Source organism: Ovis aries, chromosome 4, assembly GCF_016772045.2.
Source record: "Ovis aries strain OAR_USU_Benz2616 breed Rambouillet chromosome 4, ARS-UI_Ramb_v3.0, whole genome shotgun sequence".
Taxonomy (NCBI): Eukaryota; Metazoa; Chordata; class Mammalia; order Artiodactyla; family Bovidae; genus Ovis; species Ovis aries.
The window spans coordinates 108,695,784-108,716,011 of NC_056057.1; positions in this window are offsets into that span (position 1 = coordinate 108,695,784).

A 20,228-nucleotide genomic window follows, 5' to 3' on the forward strand; every position below is an offset into this window, starting at 1 on the left:
CTAGTTGGGACCCACACACCCATTGTGCATCCTGGAAGGGGAGGAGGTTATCCCAAGATGGGCATCCTCCCCAAGGAACAAGGAGTTCAAGCACCATGTTGGGCACCCCAGCCCTGGGGCCCTGCACTAGCAAGACAAAACGCTTTTGCTGGTTTTGAAACCTGTGAGGCTTATAACTGAGAGAGCCCAGGGGCTGTTGGAAATCTAAATTTCCCTGTTAAAGGGTGTACTCATGGACTTGCTTCCTCCCAGGTCCTGTGCAGAAACAGCAAGATGAAAAGTGCCCGGTGCTATGGCCAGCTTGCCAAGACCACCCCAGTAGGCCCCACCCCCAGTCTTCCTGGACTGTAGCTCTAGCCTCTCTGGCTCTGGCCACATATCCCACTAAGGCAGTGGCCACCAATACCCCTGCCCCCAGGAGAAGCAGCAGCTCTCCTCAGGCCCCGGGCCCCGGCCACTCCCTCCATGGCCACAGTCCCGGTCACGGTAGTGGCCACGAGCACGGCCTGGGGGCTCTCATCAGCTAATGGCTCCCGTCTCTCGGGCTCCAGCTCTGCACCCACCAAAATGGTTACTTCAGTGTGATCCAGGAGAAGCCTCAGCCCACGACTAATCCTAGGTCTAGTCCCCAGCAGCAGCTCATGGCTCACTGAAGCAAGGCCTCACAGTGTGCCCTCAAAAGGGCCTCAGCCTACGTCAGACTCTAGCTCTAGCCCCACCCAGCCCTGGCTCCAGTTCTGACCCCTGTAAGTGGAGGCCCCAACAGGCCCTGAAAAAAGCCTCAGCACAGACTTGTGCCAGTTCCAGATCTTGCCCAAAGGCACTGGGCACATGTAGACTACATAAGGAGTCTCCCACACAAGACATGCCTTTAAGACTAAAAAAAAAAAAAAAAAAGAATAATATAAGAAATACAAATCAGAGCTGGAGAACACAATGCCTGAAATAAAAAATACACTAGAAGGAATCAACAGCACATTAGTACATAGATTAGGTAATATAGATGCATAAGTGATCTGCAAGGTTGATTGCGAAATCACTCAACTAGAACAAAAACAAAGATAATTAAATCAGGAAAATTTAAGGGACCTGTGAAACAACAATAACTATACTAATATTTGCATTATAGGAGTCCCAGGTGAAGAGAGAAAGGGGTAAAAAATGTACTTGATGACATAATTGCTGAAACATTCCCTAACCTAAAGGAACTAGATATACAGGTTCAGGTAACACAAATACCCACCAAGACATATCAATATTAAAATAGCAAAATTTAAAGATAAAGAATTTCAAAGGCAACAAGAGAAAAACAAAGAATCACATATAAAGGAACTTCCATAAGGCTATCAGTTGATTTTTCAGCAGAATATTTGCGGGCCAGAAGGGACTGGCATTATATAAAGTGCTGAATAAAAGCCCCTATGACCAAGGATACTCTACCCAGCAAGGTTAGCATTGATTTGAAGAAAAGAGTTTCCTAGGCAAACAAAAACTGAGTTCATCACTACTGGACCAGCCTTATAAGAAATGTTAAATGGCCCTCAGGTGAAAACTAAAGACCATAACAAGAAATAAGAAAATACGTGTATGAAAAATCTCCCTGATAGAGGTAAATTAAAGACAGTGTATCAACCACTCAAATAAGGTAGTATAAAGCTTGAAAGACAAAAGTTATAAAACCAACTATAATTAAAATAATCAGTTAAGGGATGTGAAAACACATGTAAAATTTGATACCAAAAGACAAAACTTGTGGGAAAGGGAGTAAATATGTAGAGCCTTTAAAATGTTTAAACTTGAACAGCTATCAATATAAATATTGAAATATATTTATATTGTATATAAACACATACATATATATGTAAAACTATACACATAAATATAGAGAAGTGAAAATACCTTTAAAAAAATAACAGAAAATGAGTAACAAAATAGCAGTAGTTATATACTTCAAATGGGCTTCCCTGGTAGCTCAGCTGGTAAAGAATCCACCTGCAATGTGGAAGACCTGGATTCGATATCTGGGTTGGGAAGATCCCCTAGAGAAGGGAATGGTTACCCACTCCAGTATTCTGGCCTGGAGAATGCCATGGACTCTATAGTCTATGGGATCACAAAGAGTCAGACACGACTGTGTGACTTTCACTTTCATATACTCATCAATAATCACTTTAACTGTAAATGGACTAAATGCTCCAGTGAAAGGACATAGGATGGCTCAATGGGTTGAAAAGCAGAAAACAAGCCAAAAAGAGAGAGAGAGAGAGAGACAAGAAAACCACCAACAGCAAAAAAATACACAAAAACCCCACCAATCTATATGCCTCTTACAAGACATCTGGAACAGAACTAAACACACACAAGGAGTGGAAACAAAGAGATATCCTATGCAAATGGAAATGAAAAGAAAGCTGGGGTAGCAATACTCATATCAAACAAAATAGACTTTTGAAACATCTATAACAGAAGACATTAAATTAAGAAGACAGAAATTAAATGTTTTCTGACTACACAGTATTAAACTAGGAATAAATTATAAGAAGAACACTGGAAAAAATACAAATGTAAGGAGGCTAGACAACATGCTACTAAAAAGGATGCTACCAAAGGATCAACTGGAAAGAAAAAAAAGAAATTTATAAAATACCTTCAAGATGAATGAAAAGAGAAACACAGCTTTTCAAAATATATGGAACACAGCAAAAGCAGTTAAAAAAAGAATACAGGGCTATGTCAAGAAACAAAAATCTCAAGCAATCTTAACTTTACAACTAAAGGAGTTAGAAAAAGAATGATAGATGTCCCTGGTGGCTCAGTTGTAAAGAATCCACCTGTAATGCAGCAGTGAAGAAAGTGAAAGTGAAAGTTGCTCAATTGTGTCTGACTCATTGCAACCCCATGGACTGTAGAGTCCGTGGAATTCACCAGGCAAGAATACTGGAGTGGCTAGTCTTTCCCTTCTCCAGGCGATCTTCCAAACCCAGGGATTGAACCTAGGTCTCCCCCATTGCAGGTGGATTCTTTACCAGCTGAGCCACAAGGGAAGCCTTGTGCTTCTGCTTTATTGACTACACCAAAGACTTTGACTGGGTGGATCACAATAAACTGCAAGGATGCACCACAAGCTGGAATCAAGATGGCCAAGAGAAATATCCATAATCTCGAGTATGCAGATGCCACCACCACTGTGACAGAAAGTGAAGAACTAAAGAGCTTCTTGATGAATGTGAAAGAGGAGAGTGAAAAGTTGGCTTAAAACTCAACATTCAGAAAACGAAGATCATGGCATCCGGTCCCATCACTTCATGGCAAAAAATGAGGAAACAATGGAAACAGTGAGAGACTTCATTTCAAGGGCTCCAAAATCACTACAGATGGGGACTGCAGCCATGAAATTAAAAGACGCTTACTCCTTGGCAGAAAAGCCATAACCAACCTAGATAGCATATTAAAAGGCAGAGACATTCCTTTGCCAAGAAAGCCCATCTACTCAAAGCTATGGTTGTTCCAGTGGTCATGTATGGATGTGAGAGTTGGGCTATAAAGAAAGCTGAGCACCGAATAACTGATGCTTTTGACTGTGGTGTTGGAGAAGACTCTTGAGAGTCCCTTGGACTGCAAGGAGACCCAACGAGTGCATTCTAAAGGAAATCAGTCCTGAATATTCTCTGGAAGGACTGATGCTGAAGCTGAAGCTCCAATACTTTGGCCACCTCATGTGAGGAATTGAGTCATTGGAAAAGACCCTGATGCTGGGAAAGATTGAAGGTGGGAGGAGAAGGGGACGACAGAGGATGAGATGGTTGGATGGCATCACTGACTAGATGGACGTGAGTTTGAGTAAGCTCCAGGAGTTCGTGATTGATAGGGAAGCCTTGCGAGCTGCAGTCCATAGGGTCGCAAAAAGTGGGACAGGACTGAGCAACTGAACTGAATGCAGGAGTCGCTGGTTCGATCCCTAGGTTGAGAAGATCCCCTGGAGAAGGAAATGGCAACTCACTCCAGTATTCTTGCCAGTAGAATTCCATGAACAGAGGAGCATGACTGTCCATGAGGTCGCAAAGGTGTTGGACACAACTTCGCAACTAAACAGCAAAATTCTTCAAAGTTAGTGGAAGGAAATAATAAAGACCAGAGTGGAAATTAATGACATGGTGACCAAATAAATGAGTAAATAAAAGAGATCAATGAAATTAAAAGCTGGTTCTTTGAAAACATAAACTCAATAGACCTTTAGACAGATTCATCATGAAAAAAAGAAAGAGGGCTTAAATGAATAAAATCAGAAATTAAAGAGAAGTTTCAGCTGATATCACTAAAAAGCAAATAACTATAAGGGGATACTATAAACCGTTATTCACCAACAAAGTGGGTGATCTAGAAGAATTGAAAATTGCTAGAAATAGATAGCTTTCCAAGCCTAAATCTGGAAGAAAAAGGATGCCTTCACAGGTCATTATTAGTAAATAATGATGTTAAATGAGTAATAAAATCTCCCAACAAACAGAAGTCTGGGACCAAAGGGCTTTACAGACAAATTCTACCAAATATTTAAAGAAGAGTTAATACCTATGCTTCTCCAGCTATTCCAAAAAATTGGAAAGTAGGAAACTTTTCAAATTTCAAAAACTTGAAAAGGGCTTCCTCAATAGCTCAGTTGATAAAGAATCCACCTGCAGTGCAGGAGACCCCAGTTTGATTCCTGGGTTGGGAAGATCTCCTGGAGAAGGGATAGGCAACCCACTCCAGTATTCTTGGGCTTCCCTTGTCACTCAGCTGGTAAAGAATCTGCCTGCAATGCGGGAGGCCTGGATCCAACCGCTGGGTTCAGAAGATCCCCCAGAGAAGGGAAAAGCTACCCACTCCAGTATTCTGGCCTGGAGAATTCCATGGAGTCACAACGAGTCAGACACAACTGAGCGACTTTCACTTTCACTTAATACCCATCCTTCTCCAGCTATTCCCAAAAATTGAAAAGGAGGAAACACTTTCTAATTCATTCTACCAGGTCAGCAATATCCTGATACCAACTGCATATAAAAACATTTCAAAAAAATAAAATAAAAATTACAAACCATTATCCATGATTAATTTAGAAGAAAAATCCTCAATTAAATGTTAGCAAGCTGAATTCAATAATACATAAAAAATCATACATCATGATCAAGTGAGATTTATTTCAGAGATGCAAGGAGGGTGCAGTATCTACAAATATGTCAACATGAGACACCGCATTAACAAATGAGGTGTCATTTTGTTAATGACATGAGATAACATGGTCATCTCAATAGATGCAAAAAAGCACATAACAAAATTCAACATCCAATCATGATAAAAACTCTAAGAAAGATTGATATAGAAAGAATATACCTCAACAAAATAGAGGCCATTTATAACAAATGCCTGGTGAACATCACACTAATGAAATGAAATCTTCTCTAAGATCAGGAACAAGACAAAAATGCCCACTCTCACCATGTCTGTTTAACATAGTACTGGAAGACTTATGCTCCACAATTGAAAAAGGTATAAAATGCATCTACATTGGAAAGAAGTAAAACTGTTGCTGTTTGAGATGATGTGATAATATATACAACTCTGAAGACTCCACCGAAAAAATATTAGAACCAATAAATGAATTTAATAAAGCTTCAGGATAAAAAATTAATGCACACTAATTTGTTAAATTTCTGTACTCTAATAATGAGCTATCAGAAATAGAAATCAAGAAAAAATCCCATTTACAATCACATCAAAAAGAATAAAATGCCTAGGAATAAATTTAACCAGGAAGGGGAAAGATTTGTACTCCAAAAACTATGAACATTAGTGAAAGAAACTCAAGATGATAGAAATAAATTGAAAGATACCCCATGTTCATGGATTAGAAGATTTAATATTATTAAAATGCCCGTATTACCCAATGCAGTCTACAGATGCAATGCAATTCTTCAAATAACATGGTATTTTTCATGGAACAAGAACAAATCATTCAAAATTAGTATGGAACCACAAATAATCATCAAAGAGTCAAACCAGCCTTCAGAAAGAAAAGCAAAACTGGAGATAATCAAATTTCCTGTCTTCAGATTATACTACAAAGTTATGACAATCAAAACAGTATGGTACTAGCACAAAAACACAGATCAATGGAGCAGAATAGAGAACCCAAATATAAACCTACACACATATGGCCAGTTTATGACCAAAGAAGCAATAATATAAAATAAAGAATATCGATCTCTTCAATAAGCAGTATTGGACTACTTTCTCATACCATATGCAAACATAAATTCAACATGCTTTAAAGACTTATATGTAAAACCAGAAACTGTAAAAGTCATAGAAGAAAATGTAGGCAGTAAGCATTTTGAAATAAGTCTTAATATTATTTTTTGAATCTGTCTCCTCAGGCAAATAAAGCAAAAGTAAAAATAGACAGTTGGGACCCAATCACAATAAAGAACTTTTATAGAGCAAAGTAAAGCATCACCAACTGAAGAGCGGTTTATTGAATGGGAAGAAATATTTGGCAAACAACATTTCAGATAAAAGGTTGATATCCAAAACATATAAAGAAGATATATATATCATATATATATACATATATATCAAAGAACATATATCACACAACTCAATATAAAAAATAAACAATACAATTAAAATACGAGCAGAGGACCTCAATTATAGTTTTTTTCCAAAGAAATCATACTGATGACCAACAGACATATAAAAAGATACTCCACATCACTAATCATCAGGAAAACGCAAAACAAAACCACAATGGGGTATCACCTCACAACTGTCAGAGTGACTGTCATCAAAAAGATAAAAATGACAGGTGTTAGTGAGGATCTGAAGAAAAGGGAACCCTGGTGCAGTGTTTGTGGGAATGTAAATTAGTGCAGGCACCATGGTAAACAGTATGGAGTTTCTTCACAAAATTAAAAATAGAACTACCATGCAGTTCAGCAGTTCCACTGCTGGATAGTTACCCAAAGAAAAGGAAAACGTTAATTCAAAAAAATACACGCACCCAAATGTTCATAGCAGCATAGTAGATACAATAGATACGAGATGAAAACAATGCTCATTGACAGATGAACAGATAAAGAAGATACACTGTGTATATGTACAATGGAATATTACTCAGGAATAGAAAATGAAATTTTGCCATTTGCAGCAATGTGAATAGAACACAGAGATTATTATGATTAGTGAATAAGTCAGAAAGACATCTTACATGACATCTTAGATGTCACTTCCATCTAAAAAAAAAAAAAATGAAGCAAATGTGTAGAACGAAACAGAAGCAGACTCACAGACACAGGCTTCGAGTAGAACCAGGTGTAAGGCAGGGCTTTCCTTCTGCTTGGCCACTGTCATCACCCTGTCAGGGACAAGGTCAAGGTCCACACTGCTGGCACAGAAGCCCTGGGGGAGCTGATTCAATTCACTTTGGGTGTGTGCTCTTCCTGTACCCAACAACTCCTTGCCCCAGAGGGGAGCAGTGCTGGAGCAAGAGGGGCTGGCGGGGGTATTGCACGAGGGTCCTGACATAGGCCATTACAGTCTGATCACCATCAGAAATCCAAATTGTCTCTGATGGATGACCTGTGCAATTGTCCTTCGTCTTGGCAACACTCACTTTGGTGCTGGAGTGTTTGCTTGGCTCAGGCTGGACCAGACACCTCGCTGGTCTCAGGAACCAGTCAGATCACTCTTTGGTTTTAACCTGTCCTTCCTGCCCTGCTTCAGGAGCAAGCAAGTGTTCCCCACAAGCAGAGTTCAGGCATCCTCTGGGCCATCAAACACCCAAGGGGGCCTGTCTTCACTTTGTCAGACCCCAGAGCCCAATATGTGGTTCTAATAGCTCACTCACAAGGGAGGGTCTCCACTAAAGTAATTTACCATTTTATCTGAGTTCCCTCCCAAATGTGTAGGTCCTGGTATTGCTTCTCTGACCTTCCTGTCTGATTCTGTATGGATCTTCCTTGCAGCGTTGGTTGTACTGGAGTCTTTCTGCTAATCTCTAGTTAGTTTTTACTGAGAGTTGTTCCACATTAAGATGTATTTTTGATGTGTTTGTGGGAGGAGGTAAGTTCTCTGTCCTCTTACTCTACCATCTTGCTTTGAGTTCAAATAGACTCTAGTGCACTTTTCAAGTCAGTTCAGTTCAGTCACTCAGTCATATCCAACGCCTTGCAACACCATGAGTCGAAGCACACCACGCCTCCCTGTCCATCACCAACTCCCAGAGTTCACTCAGACTCATGTATATTGAGTTAGTGATGCCATCTAGCCATCTCATCCTCTGTCATCCCCTTCTCCACATGCCCCCAATCCCTCCCAGCATCAGAGTCTCTTCCAATGAGTCAACTCTTCGCATGAGGTGGCCAAAGTACTGGAGTTTCAGCTTTAGCATCATTCCTTCCAAAGAAATCCCAGGGCTGATCTCCTTCAGAATGGACTGGTTGGATCTCCTTGCAGTCCAAGGGACCCTCAAGAGTCTTCTCCAACACCACAGTTCAAAAGCATCAATTCGTCAGTGCTCAGCTTTCTTCACAGCCCATCTCTCGCATCCATACATGACCACTGGAAAACCGTAGCCTTGACTAGATGGATCTTAGTCGGCAAAGTAAATGTCTCTGCTTTTGAATATGCTATCTAGGTTGGTCATAACGTTTCTTCCAAGGAGTAAGCGACTTTTAATTTCATGGCTGCAGTCACCATCTGCAGTGATTTTGGAGCCCAAAAATAAAATCTGACACTTTTTCCACTACTTCCCCATCTATTTCCCATGATGTGATGGGACCAAATGCCATGATTTTAGATTTCTGAATGTTGAGCTTTAAGCTAACTTTTTCACTCTCCTCTTTCACTTTCATCAAGAGGCTTTTTAGTTCCTCTTCACTCTCTGCCATAAGGGTGGTGTCATCTGCATATCTGAGGTTATTGATATTTCTCCTGGCAATCTTGATTCCAGCTTGTGCTTCTTCCAGCCCAGCGTTTCTCATGATGTACTCTGCATATAAGTTAAATAAGCAGGGTGACAATATACAGCCTTGACATATTCCTTTTCCTATTAGGAACCAGTCTGTTGTTCCATGTCTAGTTCTAACTGTTTTTTCCTGACCTGTATATAGGTTTCTCAACAGGCAGGTCAGGTAGTCTGATATTCCCATCTCTTCCAGAATTTTCCACAATTTATTGTGATCCACACAGTCAAAGGCTTTGGCATAGTCAATAAAGCAGAAATAGATGTTTTTCTGGAACTCTCTTGCTTTTCCATGATCCAGCGGATGTTGGCAATTTGATCTCTGGTTCCTCTGCCTTTTCTAAAACCAGCTTGAACATCAGGAAGTTCACGGTTTATGTATTGCTGAAACCTGGCTTGGAGAATTTTGAGAATTACTTTACTAGCATGTGAGATTAGTGCAGTTGTGCGGTAGTTTGAGCATTCTTTGGCATTGTCTTTCTTTGGGATTGGAATGAAAACTGACCTTTTCCAGTCCTGTGGCCACTGCTGAGTTTTCCAGATTTCCTGACATATTGAGTGCAGCACTTTCACAGCATCATCTTTCAGGATTTGAATAGCTCTACTGGAATTCCATCATCTTGACTAACTTTGTTTGTAGTGATGCTTTCTAAGGACCACTTGACTTCACATTCCAGGATGTCTGGCTCTGGTGAGTGATCACACCATCGTGATTATCTTGGTCGTGAAGATCTTTTTTGTACAGTTCTGTGTATTCTTGCCACCTCTCCTTAATATCTTCTGCTTCTGTTAGGTCCATATTTCTGTCCTTTATTGAGCCCATCTTTGCATGAAATGTTCCCTTGGTATCTCTAATTTTCTTGAAGAGATCTCTAGTCTTTCCCATTCTGTTGTTTTCCTCTATTTCTTTGCATTGATCGCTAAGGAAGGCTTTCTTATCTCTTCTTGCTATTCTTTGGAACTCTACATTCAGATTCTTATGTCTTTCTCTTTCTCCTTTGCTTCTCTTCTTTTCACAGCAATTTGTAAGGCCTCCCCAGACAGCCATTTTCTTTTTGCATTTCTTTTCCATGGGGATGGTCTTGATCCCTGTCTCCTGTACAGTGTCACGAACCTCAGTCCATAGTTCATCATGTACTCTATCTATCAGATCTAGGCCCTTAAATCTATTTCTCACATCCACTGTATAGTGGGGATTGTATAGGGATTTGATTTAGGTCATACCTGAATGGTCTAGTGGTTTTCCCTACTTTCTTCAATTTGAGTCTCAATTTGGCAATAAGGAGTTCATGATCTGAGCCACAGTCAGCTCCTGGTCTTGTTTTTGCTGACTGTACAGAGCTTCTCCATCTTTGGCTGCAAAGAATATAATCAATCTGATTTCGGTGTTGACCATCTGGTGATTTCCATGTGTAGAGTCTTCTCTGTGTTGTTGGAAGAGGATGTTTGCTATGACCAGTGCATTTTCTTGACAAAACTCTATTAGTCTTTGCTCTGCTTCATTCCGCATTCCAAGGCCAAATTTGCCTGTTACTCCAGGTGTTTCTTGACTTCCTACTTTTGCATTCCAGTCCCCTATAATGAAAAGGACATCTTTTTTGGGTGTGTGTTCTAAAAGGTCTTGTAGGTCTTCATAAAATTGTTCAACTTCAGCTTCTTCAGCATTGCTGTTTGGGGCATAGACTTGGATTACTGTGATATTGAATGCTTTGCCTTGGAAACAAACAGAGATCATTCTGTCATTTTCCAGATTGCATCCAAGTACTGCATTTCAGACTCTTTTGTTGACCATGATGGCTACTCCATATCTTCTGACAGATTCCTGCCCACAGTAGTAGATATAATGGTCATCTGAGTTAAATTCATCCATTCCAGACTATTTTAGTTCACTGATTCCTAGAATGTCGATGTTCACTCTTGCCATCTCTTGTTTGACCACTTCCAATTTGCCTTGATTCATGGACCTGACATTCCAGATTTCTATGGAATATTGCTCTTTACAGCATCGGATCTTGCTTCTATCACCAGTCTCCTCCACAACTGGGTATTGTTTTTGTTTTGGCTCCTTTCCTTCATTCTTTCTGGAGTTATTTCTCCACTGATCTCCAGTAACATATTGGACCTGGGGAGTTGCACCTACCGACCTGGGGAGTTCCTCTTTCAGTATCCTATCATTTTGCCTTTTCATACTGTTCATGGGGTTCTCAAGGCAAGAATACTGAAGTGGCTTGCCATTCCCTTCTCCAGTAGACCACATTCTGTCAGACCTCTCTACCATGACCCACCCATCTTTGGTTGCCCCACAGGCATGGCTTGGTTTCATTGAGTTAGACAAGGCTGTGGTCCTAGTGTGATTAGATTGACTAGTTTTCTGTGGTTATGGTTTCAGTGTGTCTGTCCTCTGATGCCCTCTTGCAACACCTACCATCTTACTTGGGTTTCTCTTACCATGGACGTGAGGTATCTCTTCATGTTTGCTCCAGCAAAGTGCAGCCTCTGCTCCTTACCTTGGATGAGAGGTATCTCCTCAATGCCGCCCCTCCTGATCTTAGGGTGGAGTAGCTCCTCTAGCCCTCCTGTGCCCACAGAGCCACTGCTTCTTGGACACGGGGTTGCACATTTAGGTTTATAGAAAATTTGAGTCCTGAACTCAGAGTTCTGTATATTCCCTCTTTTCCTCCCGTTTCTTATATTGTTAATATCTTGCAATGTGTGTGTTGTGTTTGTTTAAACTGATGAGCCAATATTGATACATTATTAACAAAATTTCATAGTTAGAGTTCACTCTTTGGGTTATATATTCCATCAGTTTTGACAAAGGTATCATGTATATACCTTTATTACATATAAAGGTGGACTTATATCCACCGTTATAACACCATACCAAATAGTTTCACAGCCCTACAGATCTGCTGTGTCTCAACAGTGCACCCCACTTTATCTCCCCAAAACCTCTGACAACTACTAATCTTTTAAATATCTCCATCAGTTCTGGCACTCAGTTGTGTCTGACTCTTTGTGACCTGGTGGACTGCAGCAAACCAGGCTTCCCTGTCCATCACCAACTCCCACAGTTGACTCAAACTCATGTGCATTGAGTCAGTGATGCCATCCAACCATTGCATTCTCTGTCATCCCCTTCTCCTCCTGCCTTCAATCTTTCCCAGCATCAGGGTGTTTTCCAATGACTCAGTTCTTTGCATCAGGTGGCCAATGTATTGGAATTTCAGCTTCAACATTGGTCCTTCCAATGAATATTCAGGACTGATTTCCTTTAGGATAGATTGGTTTGGTCTCCTTGCAGTCCAGCGGACTCTCAAGAGTCTTCTCCAACACCACAATTCAAAACCATCAGTTCTTCGGCACTCAGCTTTATTTATAGTCCAACTCTCACGTCCATACATGACCACTGGAAAAACCATAGCTTTGACTAGATGGACCTATGTTGACAAAGTAATGTCTCTGCTTTTCAATTTGCTGTCTAGATCAATCATAACTTTACTTCCAAGGAGCAAACGTCTTTCAATTTCATGGCGGCAGTCACCATCTGCAGTGATTTTGAGCCCCCCAAAATAAAGTTTCTCACAGTTTCCATTGTTTCCCCATCTATTAGCCATATCTCCATAGTTTTACCTTTTCTGGAAGTCATATAGTTGAAATCATCCAATGTATATAGCATTTTAAATTTGACTTCTCTATGGTTTTTCCAGTAGTCATGTATGGATGTGAGAGTTGGACTGTGAAGAAGGCTGAGCACCGAACAATTGATGCTTTTGAACTGTGGTGTTGGACAAAACTCTTGAGAGTCCCTTGGACTGCAAGGAGATCCAACCCGTCCATTCTGAAGGAGATCAACCCTGGGATTTCTTTGAAAGGAATGATGCTAAAGCTGAATCTCCATTACTTTGGCCACCTCTGTGGAGAGTTGACTCATTGGAAAAGACTTTGATGCTGGGAGGTATTGGGGGCAGGAGGAGAAGGGGATGACAGAGGATGAGATGCCTGGATGGCATCACGGACTCGATGGACGTGAATCTGAGTGAACTTTGGGAGGAGGTGATAGACAGGAAGGCCTGTCGTGCTGCAATTCATGGGGTCCCAAAGAGATGGACACGACTGAGCAACTGAACTGAACTGAACTGACACAGCAATATTCATTTAAGGTTTCTCCATATTTGGGGGACTTAATAGGCCATTTCTTTATATCACTGAATAATATCACTGATAAAATAATATTGTATTGGTGTACAGTTTGTTTATCCACTCACATTTTGAAGGAGATCATTTTTACTCCCAAGTTTTAATAATTGTGAATAATGTTGCTATAAACATTTGTTTGCAGGGTTTGTGTGGACATGTTTTCACCTCCTTTCAATGAAGGAAAACCATGTAGGGTGATTGGTAGTTCAGAGAGTAAGAGTATGTTTAGTATTTAAGAAACTATTAAACTGCCTTCCAAACTGACTCTACTAGGTTGCAGTGACTGAAAATGAATTCCCTTAGCAATGGATAAAGATTCCTGTTGGTCCACATCCTAAACAGTGTTTGATGTTATCCATGTTTGGATTTTGGTAATAAGGAGTTCATGATCTGAGCCACAGTCAGCTCCTGGTCTTGTTTTTGTTGCCTGTATAGAGCTTCTACATCTTTCGCTGCAAAGAATATAATCAATCTGATTTTGGTGTTGACCATCTAGTGATGTCCATGTCTCTTGTGTTGTTGGAAGAGGGTGTTTGCTATGACCATGCATTTTCTTGGCAAAACTCTATTAGTCTTTTCCCTGCTTCATTCCGTATTCCAAGGCCAAATTTGTCTGTTACTCCAGGTGTTTCTTGACTTCCTACTTTTGCATTCCAGTCCCCTATAATGAAAAGGACACCGTTCTTGGGTATGTGTTCTAAAAGGTCTTGTAGGTCTTCATAGAATCATTGAACTTCAGCTTCTTCAGCATTACTGGTTGGGGCATAGACTTGAATTAATATGATATTGAATGGTTTGCCTTGGAAACAAACAGAGATCATTCTGTCGTTTTTGAGATTACATCCAAGTACTGCATTTCAGATTCTTTTGTTGACCATGATGGCTACTTCATTTCTTCTGAGATGTTCCTGCCTGCAGTAGTAGATATAATGGTCATTTGAGTTAAATTCACCCATTCCAGTCCATTTTAGTTCGCTGATTCCCAGAATGTCGACGTTCACTCTTGCCATCTCCTATTTGACCACTCCAATTTGCCTTGATTCATGGACCTGACATTCCAGGTTCCTATGCAATATTGCTCTTTACAGCATCGGATCTTGCTTCTATCACCAGTCACATCCACAGCTGGGTACTGTTTTTGCTTTGGCTCCATCCCTTCATTCTTTCTGGAGTTATTTCTCCACTGATCTCCAGTAGCATATTGGGCACCTACTGACCTGGGGAGTCCCTCTTTCAGTGTCCTACCATTTTGCCTTTTCACACTGTTCATGAGGTTCTCAAGGCAAGAATACTGAAGTGGTTTGCCATTCCCTTCTCCAGTGAACCACATGGAGAAGCTCTATACAGTCAACAAAAACAAGACGAGGAGCTGACTGTGGCTCAGATCATCAACTCCTTATTACCAAATTCAGACTTAAATTGAAGAAAGCAGGGAAAACTGTTAGACCATTCTGGTATGACCTCAATGAAATCCCTTATGATTATACAGTGGAAGTGAGAAATAGATTTGAGGGCCTAGATCTGAAAGATAGAGTGCCTGATGAACTATGGAATGAGGTTCATGACATTGTACAGGAGACAGGGATCAAGACCATCCCCATGAAAAAGAAATGCAAAAAAGCAAAATGGCTGTCTGGGGAAGCCTTACAAATAGCTGTGAAAAGAAGAGAAGCAAAAAGCCAAGGAGAAAAGAAAAGATATAAGCATCTGAATGCAGAGTTCCAAAGAATAGCAAGAAGAGATAAGAAAGCCTTCCTTAGCGATCAGTGCAAAGAAATAGAGGAAAGCAACAGAATGGGAAAGACTAGAGATCTCGTCAAGAAAATTAGAGATACCAAGGGAACATTTCATGCAAAGATGGGCTCGATAAAGGACAGAAATGATATGGACCTAACAGAAGCAGAAGATATTAAGAAGAGGTGGCAAGATACACAGAAGAACTGTCCAAAGAAGATCTTCATGACTTGGATAATCATGATGGTGTGATCACTCACCAGAGCCAGACATCCTGGAATGTGAAGTCAAGTGGGCCTTAGAAAGCATCACTATGAACAAAGTTAGTCAAGGTGATGGAATTCCAGTAGAGCTATTCAAATCCTAAAAGATGATGCTGTGAAAGTGCTGCACTCAATATGTCAGGAAATCTGGAAAACTCAGCAGTGGCTACAGGACTGGAAAAGGTCAGTTTTCATTCCAATCCCAAAGAAAGGCAATCCTAAAGAATGCTCAAACTGCCACACAATTGCACTCATCTCACATGCTAGTAAAGTAATTCTCAAAATTCTCCAAGCCAGGCTTCAGCAATACGTGAACCATGAACTTCCTGATGTTCAAGCTGGTTTTAGAAAAGGCAGAGGAACCAGAGATCAAATTGCCAACATCCACTGGATCATCGAAAAAGCAAGAGAGTTCCAGAAAAACATCTATTTCTGCTTTATTGACTATGCCAAAGTCTTTGACTGTGTGGATCACAATAAACTGTGGAAAATTCCGAAAGACATGAGAATACCAGACCACCTAATCTGCCTCTTGAGATATCTGTATGCAGGCCAGGAAGCAACAGTTAGAACTGGATGTGGAACAACAGACTGGTTCCAAATAGGAAAAGGAGGATGTCAAGGCTGTATATTGTCACCCTGCTATTTAACTTATATGCAGAGTGAAAGTGAAGTCACTCAGTCGTGTCCAACTCTTTGCAACGCCATGGACTGTAGCCTACCAAGCTCCTCCCTCCATGGGATTCTCCAGGCAAGAGTACTGGAGTACATCATGAGAAACGCTGGACTGGAAGAAACACAACCTGGAATCAAGATTGCCAGGAGAAATATCAATAACCTCAGATATGCAGATGACACCACCCTTATGGCAGAGAGTGAAGAGGAACTAAAAGCCTCTTGATGAAAGTGAAAGAGGAGAGTGAAAAAGTTAGCTTAAAGCTCAACATTCAGAAAACGAAGATCATGGCATCTGGTCCCATCACTTCATAGGAAATAGATGGGGAGACAGTGGAAACAGTGTCAAACTTTACTTTTGGGGGCTCCAAAATCACTGCAGATGGTGACTGCAGCCATGAAATTAAAAGACGCTTACTCCTTGGAAGAAAAGTTATGACCAACCTAGATAGTATATTCAAAAGCAGAGACATTACTTTGCCAACCAAGGTCCGTCTAGTCAAGGCTATGGTTTTTCCTGTGGTCATGTATGGATGTGAGAGTTGGACTGTGAAGAAGGCTGAGCACCGAAGAACTGATGCTTTTGAACTGTGGTGTTGGAGAAGACTCTTGAGAGCCCCTTGGACTGCAAGGAGATCCAACCCGTCCATTCTGAAGGAGATCAGCCCTGGGATTTCTTTTGGAAGGAATGATGCTAAAGCTGAAGCTCCAGCACTTTGGCCACCTCATGAAAAGAGTTGACTCATTGGAAAAGACTTTGATGCTGGGAGGGATTGGGGGCAGGAGAAGAAGGGGACGACCAAGGATGAGATGGCTGGATGGCATCACGGACTCAATGGACGCGAGTCTGAGTGAACTCTGGGAGTTGGTGATAGACAGGGAGGCCTGGCGTGCTGCGATTCATGGGGTCGCAAAGAGTCGGACACGACTGAGCAACTGAACTGAACTGATGTTTGGATTTTAGCCATTCTACTAGGTCTATAGAGGTGTCTCAATCTTACTTTAATATTCATTTCCCTGATGACATGGATGTGGAATATCATTTCATACGCTTATTTACCATCTGTATATTTTCTTTAAAGGGGTATCTGTTAGGGACTTTGACCCATTTCTAAATTGAGTTGTTCATTTTCTTATTCTGTTTTAGATTCCTTTGTGTATTTTGGAATCAAGTCATTTTTCCAACATGTGAACAGATTTTCTCATCTTTGGCACAACATTTAATATTTTTTCACAATGTCTTTCACAGAGCAAAAGCTTTTTTATTTTATTTTAATGAAGTGCAGGTTATCAATTTTTTAAAATGATGAAGTGCTTTTCATTTTTTAGTTTCATTTCGTTTTGCAAAGCTATATAGGACCAAGTGTTATGTACTATGAATTGTGATATTTACCTCATGTTACAGTCCCTGAGGTCAGGGGCAGCTTCTGAGAGGAGCAGCCCCATGTCCAAGGAGGCACAGGGTGGCTGCATGGGCGCAGGAGAGCCGAGAAGACCTACTCAACGTTAAAGGTCAGGAGGGGCAACTGTGAGGAGATACCTCTCATCCAAGGTAAGGAGCAGCGGCTGCACTTTGCTGGAGCAGCTGTGAAGAGATACCTCACGTCCAAAGTAAGGGAAACCCAAGTAAGACGGTAGGTGTTGCAAGAGGCATCAGAGGGCAGACACACAGACCATAATCACAGAAAATTAGTCAATCTAATCACACGGACCACAGCCTTGTCTAAGTCAATGAAACTAAGCCATGCCCTGTGGGGCCACCCAGACAGGCGGGTCATGGTGGAGAGGTCTGATAGAATGTGGTCCACTGGAGAAGGGAATGGCAAACCACTTCAGTATTCTTGCCTTGAGAACCCCATGAACAGTATGAAATGGCAAAATGATAGGAAGGATACTGAAAGGGGAACTCCCCAGGTCGGTAAGTGCCCAATATGCTACTGGAGGTCAGTGGAGAAATAACTCAGAAAGAATGAAGGGATGGAGCCAAGGCAAAAACAGTGCCCTGTTGTGGATGTGACTGGGGATAGAAGCAAGGTCCGATGCTGCAAAGAGCAATATTGCATAGGAACCTGGAATATTAGTTAGGTCCATGAATCAAGGCAAATTGGAAGTGGTCAAACAGGAGATGGCAAGAGTGAATGTCAACATTCTAGGAATCAGCGAACTAAAATGGACTGGAATGGGTGAATTTAACTCAGATGGCCATTATATCTACTACTATGGACAGATTCCTTAGAAGATATGGAGTAGCCATCAAGGTCAACAAAAGAGTCTGAAATGCAGTACTTGGATGCAATCTGGAAAATGACAGAATCATCTCTGTTCGTTTCCAAGGCAAACCATTCAATATTACAGTAACCCAAGTCTATGTCCCAACCAGTAATGCTGAAGAAGCTGAAGTTGAATGATTTTATGAAGACCTACAAGACCTTTTAGAACACATACCCAAGAAAGATGTCCTTTTCATTATAGGGGACTGGAATGCAAAAGTAGGAAGTCAAGAAACACCTGGGGCAACAGGCAAATTTGGCCTTGGAATATGGAATGAAGCAGGGCAAAAGCTAATAGAGTTTTGCCAAAAGAATGCACTGGTCATAGCAAACACCCTCTTCCAAAAACACAAGAGAAGACTAACATGGACATCACCAGATAGTGAACACAAAAATCAGACTGATTATATTCTTTGCAGCCAAAGATGGAGAAGCTCTATACAGTCAACAAAAACAAGACCAGGAGCTGACTGTGGCTCAGATCATGAACTCCTTATTGCCAAATTCAGACTCAAACTGAAAAAAGTAGGGAAAACCAATAGACCATTCAGGTATGATCTAAATCAAATCCCTTATTATTTTACAGTGGCAGTGAGAAATAGATTTAAGTAACTAGATCTGATAGATAGAGTGCATGATGAACTATGGACTGAGGTTCGTGACATTGTACAGGAGACAGGGATCAAGACCATCCCCATGGAAAAGAAATACAAAAAAGAAAATGGCTGTCTGGGGAAGCCTTACAAATAGCTGTGAAAAGAAGAGAAGCAAAAAGCAAAGGAGAAAAAGAAAGACGCAAGCATCTGAATGCAGAGTTCCAAAGAACAGCAAGGAGAGATAAGAACGCTTTCCTCAGCGATCAATGCAAAGAAAGATAGGCAAACAATAGATTGGGAAAGACTAGAGATCTCTTCAAGAAAATTAGAGATACCAAGGGAACATTTCATGCAAAGATGGGCTCGATAAAGGACAGAAATGATATGGACCTAGCAGAAGCAGAAGGTATTAAGAAGAGGTGGCAAGAATACACAGAAGAACTGTACAAAAAAGATCTTCACTACTTGGATAATCATGATGGTGTGATCACTCACCAGAGCCAGACATCCTGGAATGTGAAGTCAAGTGGGCCTTAGAAAGCATCACTACGAACAAAGCTAGTGGAGATGATGGAATCCCAGTGGAGCTATTTCAAATCCTAAAAGATGATGCTGTGAAAGTGCTGCACTCAATATGTCAGGAAATCTGGGAAACTCAGCAGTGGCCACAGGACTGGAAAAGGTCAGTTTTCATTCCAATCCCAAAGAAAGGCTATGTGAAAGAATGCTCAAACTACCACACAATTGCACTCATCTCACATGCTAGTAAAGTAATTCTCAAAATTCTCCAAGCCAGGCTTCAGCAATATGTGAACTGAGAACTTCCAGATGTTCAAGCTGGTTTTAGAAAAGGCAGAGGAACCAGAGATCAAATGGCCAACATCCACTGGATCATGGAAAAAGCAAGAGAGTTCCAGAAAAAAAAACATCTATTTCTGCTTTATTGACTATGCCAACGCCTTTGACTGTGTGGATCACAATAAATTGTGGAAAATTCTGGAAAAGATGGGAATACCAGACCACCTGAACTGCCTCTTGAGAAATCTGTATGCAGGTCAGGAAGCAACAGTTAGAACTGGACATGGAACAACAGACTGGTTCTAAATCGGAAAAGGAGTACATCAAGGCTGTGTATTTTAACCTGACTCTTTTAACTTCTATGCAGAGTACATCATGAGAAACGCTGGGCTGGAAGAAGCACAAGCTGGAATCAAGCTTGCCAGGAGAAATATCAATAACCTCAGATATGCAGATGACACCACCCTTATGGCAGAAAGTGAAGAGGAGCTAAAAAACGTCTTGATGAAAGAGAAAGAGAAGAGTGAAAAAGTTGGCTTAAAGCTCAACATTCAGAAAAAGAATATCATGGCATCTAGTCCCATCACATCATGGGAAATAGATGGGGAAACAGTGGAAAAAGTGTCAGACTTTATTTTTTGGGGCTTCAAAATCACTGCAGATGGTGACTGGAGCCATGAAATTAAAAGATGCT